Source organism: Sinohyriopsis cumingii, unplaced genomic scaffold (genome assembly GCF_028554795.1).
Source record: "Sinohyriopsis cumingii isolate HCF-2022 unplaced genomic scaffold, ASM2855479v2 utg000127l, whole genome shotgun sequence".
Taxonomy (NCBI): domain Eukaryota; kingdom Metazoa; phylum Mollusca; class Bivalvia; order Unionida; family Unionidae; genus Sinohyriopsis; species Sinohyriopsis cumingii.
In genome coordinates this window covers 6,973,525-6,985,802 of record NW_028315871.1, presented here as the reverse complement: position 1 = coordinate 6,985,802, position 12,278 = coordinate 6,973,525, and the positions used below count along the sequence as shown (strand labels likewise).

General features: G+C 36.7%; 1 protein-coding gene and 1 long non-coding RNA gene across 2 annotated transcripts in view; one reads left to right on the top strand and one right to left on the bottom strand.

The window, feature by feature from the left end:
• LOC149774876 (uncharacterized) overlaps nt 1–12,278 on the bottom strand; it is a 138,068-nt gene that overhangs the window by 58,041 nt on the left and 67,749 nt on the right. The gene's annotated exons all lie outside the window — the stretch shown is intronic.
• Nucleotides 820–9,590, top strand: LOC149774877 (uncharacterized). Its single transcript, XR_016416689.1, has 2 exons — nt 820–1,678; nt 9,056–9,590. It is a non-coding gene; the product is annotated as an uncharacterized LOC149774877 (long non-coding RNA).

Below are 12,278 nucleotides of genomic sequence, written 5' to 3'. Positions count from 1 at the left end.
CTCGAACTCTTGATTTCTTTTCAACCATAACACAAGATGATTCATTTATTAAGAAACAGCGAATAAAGCCAGTTCATGACCATGACAGTCTTGTTGTTTTGTCCTAAGCCAAAATATTATCATTGTTTGAAGGTACTGTATGGTATATGATAATTTCATGCAAGGTCAGGATACACATTAGCACTATGCTATTAGTTCATTATATTATTTCTTCTGATGAGTAAAGATTATATTAGAGTTACCATATGTGAATTTAGTTGCATTAAAGGTTACTACAGAAGAGAAACTATGATTTGATTGTAATCGTGAAATGTAAAAATCTGCAAGGAAAACACTTGCTTGACTTTACACTTCAACCTTCGCGTAATACTTATTTGAAGTGTATTGGTATAAATGGAAGTAAATTGGCTGTCAAGTCGGTGAGGAAAACACTCACAGTGACTTAGACAACTAATAAATTATAAAATAGACACATAACTTATGTTTTATAGATTGCTAGAATAATCAAGTATTGTTGAATTGAATTTAGAATGTCAAGTCGGTGAGGAAAACACTCGCAATGACTTAGACAACTAGTAAATTATAAAATAGACAAATAACTTGTGTTTTATAGATTGCTAGAATAATCAAGTATTGTTGAATTGAAGTTAGAATGTCAAGTCGGTGAGGAAAACACTCACAATGACTTAGACATTTTATTTCCCTAAGAACTTTGTTGGACCTATAATTTAAGAAGAAAAAAGGAATTATATATTTGTAGTGTAGCAGAACTTTTCTGTATGTCTTTTAGCTTCATAAAACTAATTAAATAAAGAAAATAAATAAAGAAATGAATAAAAGTATTGGTCTGTGAGGACAACACTCACTTGACCATATAACTGAATTTCAAATAACAAATGATAAAACAATATCTATATTGCTTGTAAAATAAATTAGAAATGACTAGAATGTGTACAAGTTGGAAGAGAGAAAGGAATTAAAAATAATATTAAAAAAAAAAAAAAAATTGATTTGCACTTAAATAAGCTTTAAAAAAAAAATATTTACTGTCCAAAATATTGCCTAAAGTTACATAATTCTCTAATAAACTAAACAAAACAAAATAAAAAAAAAAATAAAAAAATAAAACTCACAATAACTGTGATGTACCTAGTTTGATGGCTGCTAGCTGACTGAACCCTCTCAAGCAGCCCACAAAGCCTTATATACTCCTGACAAAACCCACAATACCCACAAAACCCACAAAACCCACAATACCCACAAAACCCACAACGCCCACAAAACCCACAATACCCACAAAACCCACAATCCTTGTTGGAATGTTCAAACCATCAGGCGCTAGTATTGAATGTATATATTTAGTAAATTTTCACAGTGATTGTTTATGGAAATTACCAGCGGGATATTTTACACATTACTACATTGCGAATGAATTGCCATAAGTAAAAATAGAAAAAGAAAAAAAATTCAGTTTTGTATTTCGCGGCACATACCGTGTTAGCCTGTCGCTATAGCAATGGTTCGGAAACCGTGTTATGCACTCTTACAATATTACCGAGGTAGACCGCATGAAAGGGTAGTCAACAGTTATATGTACCAAATAAACAAAGAAGAGGAAAAACAAACTTAAATGCAATGACGTATACAAACGAAACCCCAGGGACTATAAACACATTGAGTATGTAGTGTACAGTCTTAAGCTGTTAACTAGAAATAGCCATTAATCGAATTATCAAGGATGCCAGCCGCCGGCATGATACTCCCTATTTTCGCTATCACAAAAACACGTAGACTATACCAGCTAACTATTAATCGACAAGTAAACAAAACACAGGATCCTAGAAAATAGTAATGTCAACTCATTTGAGCAATTCACTGCTAATGCACAGATTTATAATTTAAAAAAAAAAAAAAATCTATACCGAATTGGACGGCTTGTATGAATAGTGTTTACCGTATATATGCATGCATACCTCACTCCCTAAATGCAAGTTATTACAATACCCTCTGCCAAGAGTGTTAGTGTCCTCACCACACTCTTAAAATTTACACTGAAGGCACTTGTATACACAAAACTGATGCTTTAAATTTTATAGAAAGTACTGTAGTAATGGTAGGAGCAGTTGAAATATAATGGTTATAATTTACACAGAAAACTCAACATCTTCAGGAACAAGAACATGGAATTAAATTACTCAGATTATCTATAAACAATAGATACTGTAATTCAACACTGATATCAATAATATCTTAAATTCCAAATTCCGAGCCTACAGATGTCACAGGTTTCAAGCACAAGTACTATGTTAACAATGAAATGTTTAAGAACATATGTACACTAATTTGGCTTAAGAGCAATTCTGGGTACAAGTTTTGTTTCCCTATTATAAAGTATAAATTGCACAGTAAGAAAAATTCAGTAATTTCAAATATATGTGACAATACTAAATGAACTTATTCATTATTCAATACTAAACTGCATATGACTGTTAAAAGAAACAAACTTGCATACCTATTGTGATCCTATGAACCAATTTCAGACTACATATTGTAGAAAGAAAAAAAAAATACTTTACATCTGTATGAAGTAACTTATTTTTGAAGTTTTCAACTTTCCTTTAAACAGCAAATGTGTTAATATAAACTCATGTTGCTAAACTGATATAAGCAATTCTAGAAAAGATGAATATGTATATAATGTATTCCATTTACTGACTGATAATATACTGTTAAAATTAAAGTTTACAACGCTTGATATTTCAGGGTAAGTTGAACATATAATTGGCAAACTTCAGAGCAGTGAGCCAAATCAGTTATGCATGCATGACATTTTAAAATCAAATATCGGTGTAGTTTACAACAATAATATATATGCCAATAGAATGCAATGCATGACTATAGAGGGAAAAAAAAATAAAAAAAAATAATTGTCATTAGGAGCACACGTCTACTTGAAACATTGGTTGTATGCCTGTACTGGCCAAAATAATTGTATGCGGCATGCAGTTTGATATGCCAATAGATAATGCATCATCACTTAGGTGAGCCCAGAAAAAAAAAATTAATATAAAAATATTATTATAATTTTTCTTGTTTTTCAACCCTGTTTAGTTTCAAATATATAGTCCTTGCACTAACTATTCAAAATTGACATTATATTACTGCTTCACAACCAGCTCTGTCAATATTTATGAACTGTGTTTTAAACAACTAATGTTCTTTTCCAGTTCTTGATTCCAGGACCGCCATTCTGGAAGCCTTTATCGTCCATCTTGGGGGTTTTTCACCTGTATATTTCTTCAGTTTGTTGTGATGAACAAGTTTTTCTTTCCCAAATGAATCCAGCTGTATCAGGTAATTTAAACAACTTATTGTCCGCTTGACAACATATGGTCCATCATACATGTTCTGCAATTTTGGTGACATATCTGTCTTCCTACCATCAGCTATTAACCACACTAAATCTCCTGGCTGGTAAGAACTCTGGGACACCTTGGCATCATATAAGTCTTTCTGGTGTCTTGCTGCAGACTGTAAATGTTTTCTGGCAACCTGATGAGCATGATGCATCCTATCTCTAATCAGATCAACATACTCACCATAACTTGTGAAATTTCCTCTTGTCTGGTTCTGCACATATCCAAATGCAAGTTCTACAGGCAACCTTACTTCTCTTCCTAACATCAGTGAGTTTGGTGTTAAACCTGTGGACTCGTGTGGTGTTGCTCGATAAGCAGCTGCTAAACAACCTAGGTGCAAATCCCAGTTCTCTTGCTCTCCCTTTAAATAGGCTTTGATCATCCTTAGAAGAGTACGATTGAACCTCTCTACTAGTCCATTACATCTTGGATTTCTAACACTTGTTCTAGTTTTCCGTATTTCTAACATCTGGCATAACTTTATGAAAATTTCACTTTCATAGTTCCGACCTTGATCAGAATGTATGGTCAAAGGGCATCCAAATCTGCTAATAACCTCCTCCAGTATTTTCTGTGCACATGTTTCAGCAGTCTGGTCAGGTACTGCAAATATTTCGACCCATTTGGTAAAATGATCAGTTGCAACCAAAATGTACTGGTTTCCCCTAGGTGTCTGAGGTAAAGGCCCCAAAATATCTGTTGCCAACCTATCTAAGGGTGCTCCAACTGCCATGTTACCCAATGGTGCTCTTGGGTTCTTGTTGGGTTTCTTATTTGCAGCACAAATATCACATTTCATTACCCAGTTCTTAATGTCTTCCCGCATTTCAAACCAGTAAAATCTTTGAAGGGTTTTCTCACGTGTCTTCTTTATTCCTAAGTGTCCAGATAACACAGAGTCATGCATCTGAAACATTATATCCCTCCTCAGTACCCAAGGAACAATGAATTGTAAATGTTCTCCAGTGCCATCTTTCCTGATGAACTTCTTAAACAGAACCCCATCCTGAAGTTCTAAGATATCCCATAATAACCAATAATGTCGAGTTGCTGCACTCAAAGCAGTAATTGCTGCACTCGATTGTTGTTTATTTTCTTGTTTTGCCTTCATGATAGGACCTATATCTTCATCTTCTTCTTGTAGTTGTTGGAGTTTCATCATGCTGTAGTTTCCAGCCCAAGCTACCCAGCTGTCTGACTTATTCTCCTTTCTGCAATGAACTTCTTTCTCCTTTTCAGGGACTAACTGTGTCTGTAAATCCTTTCTGTATTGAGCTCTGGTTTTCACAGTTCTTAAATTCTCACTCTCTTGTTCAGTCCTGACAGTGGGACCCACTGCCTGATTGGAACCCATCACTTGTTCTACATCATTAAAGGTCAGGCTGTCAACTACTTGATGGTCATCTGTAGTTTCTTCTAAATTAACAATCTGAAGACCCTCTGCCTGCTTAGGACCCAATCTGTTTGTTGCTGAGACATATCCCATCATGTTGTCTTCTCTTTTCCTACATTTCCTACATGGTCCACAGAGCAAAGGTTCCATCATATCAACATCATCACAGTTGCAATCACGTGGATTAGGACACCTGCTGAGAGCATCTGCATTGCCATGCTTGGTGCCACGACGGTATTCCACTGTAAAGTTATATGCTGATAGGATTTCAATCCATCTAGCTATCCGTACCTTTGGTTCTTTCAGTTTGAACAGCCAAACTAAAGCTTGATGGTCTGTCCTGATTTTGAAGGTTCTGCCCAAAAGGTATTGTCTAAAATATTCAACAAAATAACGTACTGCTAATAGTTCCTTGTCCGTTGCACAGTAGTTTTTCTCTGCTCTGTTTAAAGATCGACTGGCAGAGGCTATCACTCGTTCCTTCCCATCTTGGTATTGACTGAGAACAGCTCACTGGCATCGGTGTCGAGAATAAACTCACAAGTAGATAAAGGATAAGCCATGATATCTGTACTTGCAAGCGCTGTCTTTAGATGTTCAAATGCTTCATCACATAATGGTGTCCACTGAAAAGATTTCCCCTTGCGTGTCAATTCCACCAAAGGGCGTACAATCTTGGAAAAATGTTTCACAAAACGGCGATAATAACTTCCCATCCCTAATATTTGTCGTACCTCTGTTACATTTGCAGGTGTAGGCCATTCTAGTATTTTCATGATGTTCCTAGGGCATGGTTTTACTCCTTCCTTGCTAACAATATGACCCAAAAATTCCACCTCCTTTTGTAGTAAATGACATTTATCTGGCTTCAATTTTAATCCAGCATTTTGTATTCTTTGCAACACTTCTTCAAGTCGTAAATGTGTTCCTCAAAGTTTTCCCCAAAAACAATGATGTCATCAATGTAAATTAGACAGGTTTGCCATTGAAGTCCTTGAAGTACTAACTCAACTAGGCGTTGAAAAGTACCTGGGGCTCCGGTAAGTCCCATGAGCATAGTCTTGTATTCAAAGAGTCCATACTTGGTGACGAAAGCTGCCTTTGGAATGTCTTCACCCCTTACTGGAATTTGGTGATACCCTGAGGTAAGATCCAGTGTTGAGAAGGACTCTGCTCCAGCGACAGCATCCAAGCAATCTTGCACACGGGGTAAAGGAAAAGCATCTTTAACAGTTACTGCATTCAGTCGTCTGTAATCAACGCAAGGTCTAACCTGGCCATTCTTCTTTCTAACCAGCACAATGGGTGATGCCCAAGGTGAAGTTGATTTCTGTATTACTCCTTTATCCTCCAGTTCTTGTATTGCTTTCTTTTCATCTGCAGCAAAGGCCAATGGCACTCGTCTTGGGGGTTGTTTGACTGGTTTTGCATCTTTAGTGTCAATGCTGTGCTCAATTAGTGTTGTCAATCCTAAATCATTGTCATCTCTGGAGAATGTATTTGCAAACTTATTAAGTAAATTTGCTATCACTTTTGATTCTTGTGGGCCTTTTGTTGCAACAGTACTCTCATACAAATCTTGTAAGTGTTCTGGTACAATGCAGCTTTCAGTCCCAGCAGAGATATCTCTTTTTACATCCACTCTTTCGAAGTTACTCTTCATCCCACTAAGACATTGTCTTTCTGACTTCTGATTTTTGATTCTGCGGATTTGGCTAAAATTTCTGGTTTCTTCAGTATCTTCAGTGTCAAAGAGTGTCATTTGAATACCGTCATGTCTGTATGCTTGTCCAGTGCGTGTATCCTGTTTGATAAATACAGCTGTTGGGTATGGATTGAGTACTCTAAGTTTCTGAGTGACTTTATCTTTTGTGTCCACTAGGGCAGGAGCCACAATCAAGGAATATTTATCTGTAAAATTTTCACTTGGTTCAATCAGAAACTCATTTTGTTTTATAATTCCATCTTCTTCCTTCCTATCCACAAAAACATCTATTACTGCTTCACTATTTCCTGGTATGATGAAATCGTCTGCTGTTCTTACGTTTCTCACTGTATCATCATTAAGTCCAATCTGTATGCATGGTATTGATACACCATGAAGTTTAATTACCCCTTTGCTTAGCAAAATGTCGGCAGGTCCATCATTCTCATTTTGCAGTATGTCTATTCCAAGAAGTCCTTCGTCTTCAATTTTTGCAACTATAACTTCCCTGTCCAGTTTCAGTGGTCCCAATTCTAGATGAAATGTGGCTTTTCCCAATTCTTTTAACAGTGTCCCACCTGCTCCAGCCAAAGTTACAGACTTCTTTAACGGTGGACGTTTCTCCTCAGGTATTTGATTATAAACTCTGTCAGCAATAATGGTCTTTGTTGCACCCGTATCTGCAGTAAACATCAGTTTCACCCCTTCTATTGAACCCTTAATGTAAATTCCATCATACTTTGGGATGCGTCGTCTGATAAATTCTGGATTTATTTGATCATTATCTTCCATATGTGGGCTCTTGTCATATGGGGCTGCACTTAGGCCCGTGGAGCCAGCCCTATCTCGTTTAAAGCATCAGAGTTGCAAGCAGTCGGAATGGTGACTGATTTCTCTTGAAGAGTGGGTTCTCCAGTTTGCATATTTGACCTCGGTCCATCAGCATAGAGTTTTGTATGCTTAAATGGGCAGTCTCTTGAAAAATGTCCCTGCTCCCCACAACTAAAACAGGTTAGATTGTGACCATTCCCCTCAGTTTTCCTCTGATAAGTTTGCATTTGTTGCCTGCTTCCCTTGCGTAGCAATGTGGACATATTGTTTTGCTGTATTCTCTTCAACCCATCTTCAATTTTCTTTATTTTATCAACTATCTGTTGTAGAATTTCTTGGTCTTGGGATTTATTCCCGCTAGATTTCTCACTTTCTATCGTGTCTTCTTTTCTTGTCTTTAGAGTGACAGGTCCAACCTTTACTGTATTCTGTGTTTCTTTACACCATCATTCTTTACTGGTACCCGGTATACATGCTCACCTGTTCCGTACTCACCTTCCTCAATTAATTCGCAATCATCATCTAAATCTGACTCAACTCCCTGTGGTGTAGTCCTTCTGGTCATCTTTTTAAATGTTCTATCTTGCGCAGACTCATGGACATTGGGACGTGTCTTGGTTTGCATAAAATTTACTACATGATACACTGCTTCATCAATGTCATTTGGTTCCTTGACATATTCTACCTGGAAACGTGCTCTGTCATCATACAGACCATCTAAAAATCTTCTAAGTAAATCTTCTCTTCTGGTTCTTGTGTCTCTGTTAGGATGTGCCTTGTCATACAGCCGCTTTAACTCTGCAGCATACTCCTCTGCAAGCTCTCCTGGTTTTTGCTTCCTTCTGCTGAATTGCCCAGCATAAGTCTTTGTTGTCTCCACAATACGATAGCGATTGTTCAGCTCATTCACTAGTGCTCTGAAATTTCCTAAGGTCTTTCTAGGAAGCTGACTGAATACAAAGTCCCCAGCCTGTCCATGCAGGCGTGGTAATAACTCATCCAGTTTCTGCTCATCGGTCCAGTGTTGCCTATCAGCTATTGCTGTAAACCTGTTAATCCATACATTCCATGATTCTTTCCCAGTAAATGCAGGAAGTCGCACACTATGACTCCTTGCAGTTCTGAAACTTGTGGCCTGTCCCATATTTAGACTAGATCTGGAAATGCCCGAACTATACCCTTCAACTTCAACATCACTCCCATCTGATGAACTCATAATATCATCAGCATTACCTTCGCTATCCTGTGACATTCGTGTCCTTGCCGAATGCACTTTTCTATTACTTCTTCTTGTCTCAATAACTGAATCTCGAGACTCCTCAGCTGGAGCATTTCCACAAGATGGTGACTGGGCCCTAGCCACCAACCCTTGTAATACATTCTCTATACTCCGCATTGTCCCAGATACCTCTTTCATAAACCCTTGCATTGCAGTACTTACTGCAGATACAACGCTTCCAGTCAGATCTGTAGACTTTTCCTTGGCCATTTCAGCATTTTCTCCAATAACATCAACTTGGTCAACACCATGTAGATTCCTCTGCCACTCTCTGGTGGCTGGCAACACCTGGACAGATGCATTTAATCTTCTTGACCTTCTCTCAGTAGCTTCACATGACCTACTTGGCCCTGCATTATAATCAATATCAGTTGCCCTATTATCGTTTAAATCTTCATTTCTCATATGTGTCCTGTCGTCTTTTTCAGAGATGACATCCTCACCAAATTCACTGTGATCTTCAACTGCTGATTCCACTGGAAATCTGCATCCAGCATCCATTTCTACTTCACATGAGGACCCTTTGCCTTGGATCTGGTCCTGCTTGACAGTCAGTTGACTCATCCCCTGAGCTTTTTGATTCCCCTGTTTGCCCATGACAGATACAACAGCTCAAATTAAGGTGCAGTATACCCAGACTCACTTGTTTGGAGCTCTGTATCAGCAAGATATCTCCAGCGGAACCTCCTCCTGAGGTACTTGCAACTTCTCTTGGACCTGGGTTTGAATCTCAGGATCTGTCTTCCACAATGGCAGATCCCACCGCTGCCACCAGACTTTGTAACGGCCAAGCTAGGTCCTGATAATACTATCTTGGAGTATCGCACCAGGGATGAGTATGCTTCTTATCAGCTGACTGAGGAGGGGGAGAATGGAGTAAACTCGAACTCTTGATTTCTTTTCAACCATAACACAAGATGATTCATTTATTAAGAAACAGCGAATAAAGCCAGTTCATGACCATGACAGTCTTGTTGTTTTGTCCTAAGCCAAAATATTATCATTGTTTGAAGGTACTGTATGGTATATGATAATTTCATGCAAGGTCAGGATACACATTAGCACTATGCTATTAGTTCATTATATTATTTCTTCTGATGAGTAAAGATTATATTAGAGTTACCATATGTGAATTTAGTTGCATTAAAGGTTACTACAGAAGAGAAACTATGATTTGATTGTAATCGTGAAATGTAAAAATCTGCAAGGAAAACACTTGCTTGACTTTACACTTCAACCTTCGCGTAATACTTATTTGAAGTGTATTGGTATAAATGGAAGTAAATTGGCTGTCAAGTCGGTGAGGAAAACACTCACAGTGACTTAGACAACTAATAAATTATAAAATAGACACATAACTTATGTTTTATAGATTGCTAGAATAATCAAGTATTGTTGAATTGAATTTAGAATGTCAAGTCGGTGAGGAAAACACTCACAATGACTTAGACAACTAGTAAATTATAAAATAGACAAATAACTTGTGTTTTATAGATTGCTAGAATAATCAAGTATTGTTGAATTGAAGTTAGAATGTCAAGTCGGTGAGGAAAACACTCACAATGACTTAGACATTTTATTTCCCTAAGAACTTTGTTGGACCTATAATTTAAGAAGAAAAAAGGAATTATATATTTGTAGTGTAGCAGAACTTTTCTGTATGTCTTTAGCTTCATAAAACTAATTAAATAAAGAAAATAAATAAAGAAATGAATAAAAGTATTGGTCTGTGAGGACAACACTCACTTGACCATATAACTGAATTTCAAATAACAAATGATAAAACAATATCTATATTGCTTGTAAAATAAATTAGAAATGACTAGAATGTGTACAAGTTGGAAGAGAGAAAGGAATTAAAAATAATATTTAAAAAAAAAAAAAAAAATTGATTTGCACTTAAATAAGCTTTATAAAAAAATATTTACTGTCCAAAATATTGCCTAAAGTTACATAATTCTCTAATAAACTAAACAAAACAAAATAAAAAAATAAAACGCACAATAACTGTGATGTACCTAGTTTGATGGCTGCTAGCTGACTGAACCCTCTCAAGCAGCCCACAAAGCCTTATATACTCCTGACAAAACCCACAATACCCACAAAACCCACAACGCCCACAAAACCCACAATACCCACAAAACCCACAATACCCACAAAACCCACAAAACCCACAATCCTTGTTGGAATGTTCAAACCATCAGGCGCTAGTATTGAATGTATATATTTAGTAAATTTTCACAGTGATTGTTTATGGAAATTACCAGTGGGATATTTTACACATTACTACATTGCGAATGAATTGCCATAAGTAAAAATAGAAAAAGAAAAAAAATTCAGTTTTGTATTTCGCGGCACATACCGTGTTAGCCTGTCGCTATAGCAATGGTTCGGAAACCGTGTTATGCACTCTTACAATATTACCGAGGTAGACCGCATGAAAGGGTAGTCAACAGTTATATGTACCAAATAAACAAAGAAGAGGAAAAACAAACTTAAATGCAATGACGTATACAAACGAAACCCCAGGGACTATAAACACATTGAGTATGTAGTGTACAGTCTTAAGCTGTTAACTAGAAATAGCCATTAATCGAATTATCAAGGATGCCAGCCGCCGGCATGATACTCCCTATTTTCGCTATCACAAAAACACGTAGACTATACCAGCTAACTATTAATCGACAAGTAAACAAAACACAGGATCCTAGAAAATAGTAATGTCAACTCATTTGAGCAATTCACTGCTAATGCACAGATTTATAATTTAAAAAAAAAAAAAAATCTATACCGAATTGGACGGCTTGTATGAATAGTGTTTACCGTATATATGCATGCATACCTCACTCCCTAAATGCAAGTTATTACAATATACTCATTTAAGATCCTCGATGCTCGCGAATGTTTCTATAAATTTGTTATCAATGATAAACAGATTTCCTCGTGACGCAGTTAGATTTGCTACTGATTCGATCTATATCGATAAAAAATATTCTCGGTTGATAAATAATCTTGTAGGTACCGACTCATCATGGGGTTCATGGAGAATCAAAAATGAAAACATACTCGATTATTGCGAATCAGCGGATGTTGTAATTAAGGATAATTATTATCGCGATGAAATATCAGAAATTTCGCTGGAACCGTCTGTGTACGATTCAGTATCTAGATATTCTGGTAAAACAACGCTAGTAATAAAATTATTTCAGAACTCTGACGTGATCGTTTGACACCAACACACAGACTCGCGCGAGAAATGAAACAGCGAGGAGTTAATTCGTGTACTTATCACAGTTTTTCAAATACAGTGGTGGTACATGGACTTCTGATCGAATGGGAGAAAAATATACCAATAAGGTTATTATTTGGGATGAAATACTTACTGTGACGTTGGAAATATTAAAAATATTTCTTGATTGGTTATTACTAAAAACTACTGCTGTGATAATGTGTGGTGATCACGGTCAACCGTGTCCAATTGACGGGGTATCTCCTCGTGATTGGTTAAAGAATTTTGTTGATTATTACGATTATACCGATTAGAGATCACTTGATGCAGAATTAAGTGAGTTAAAAAAAAATTAATTCGATTACAAGCGAATAAAATTCAGTGCACGGTAATGCGTAAAATAATTTTAGAAACATCTATGA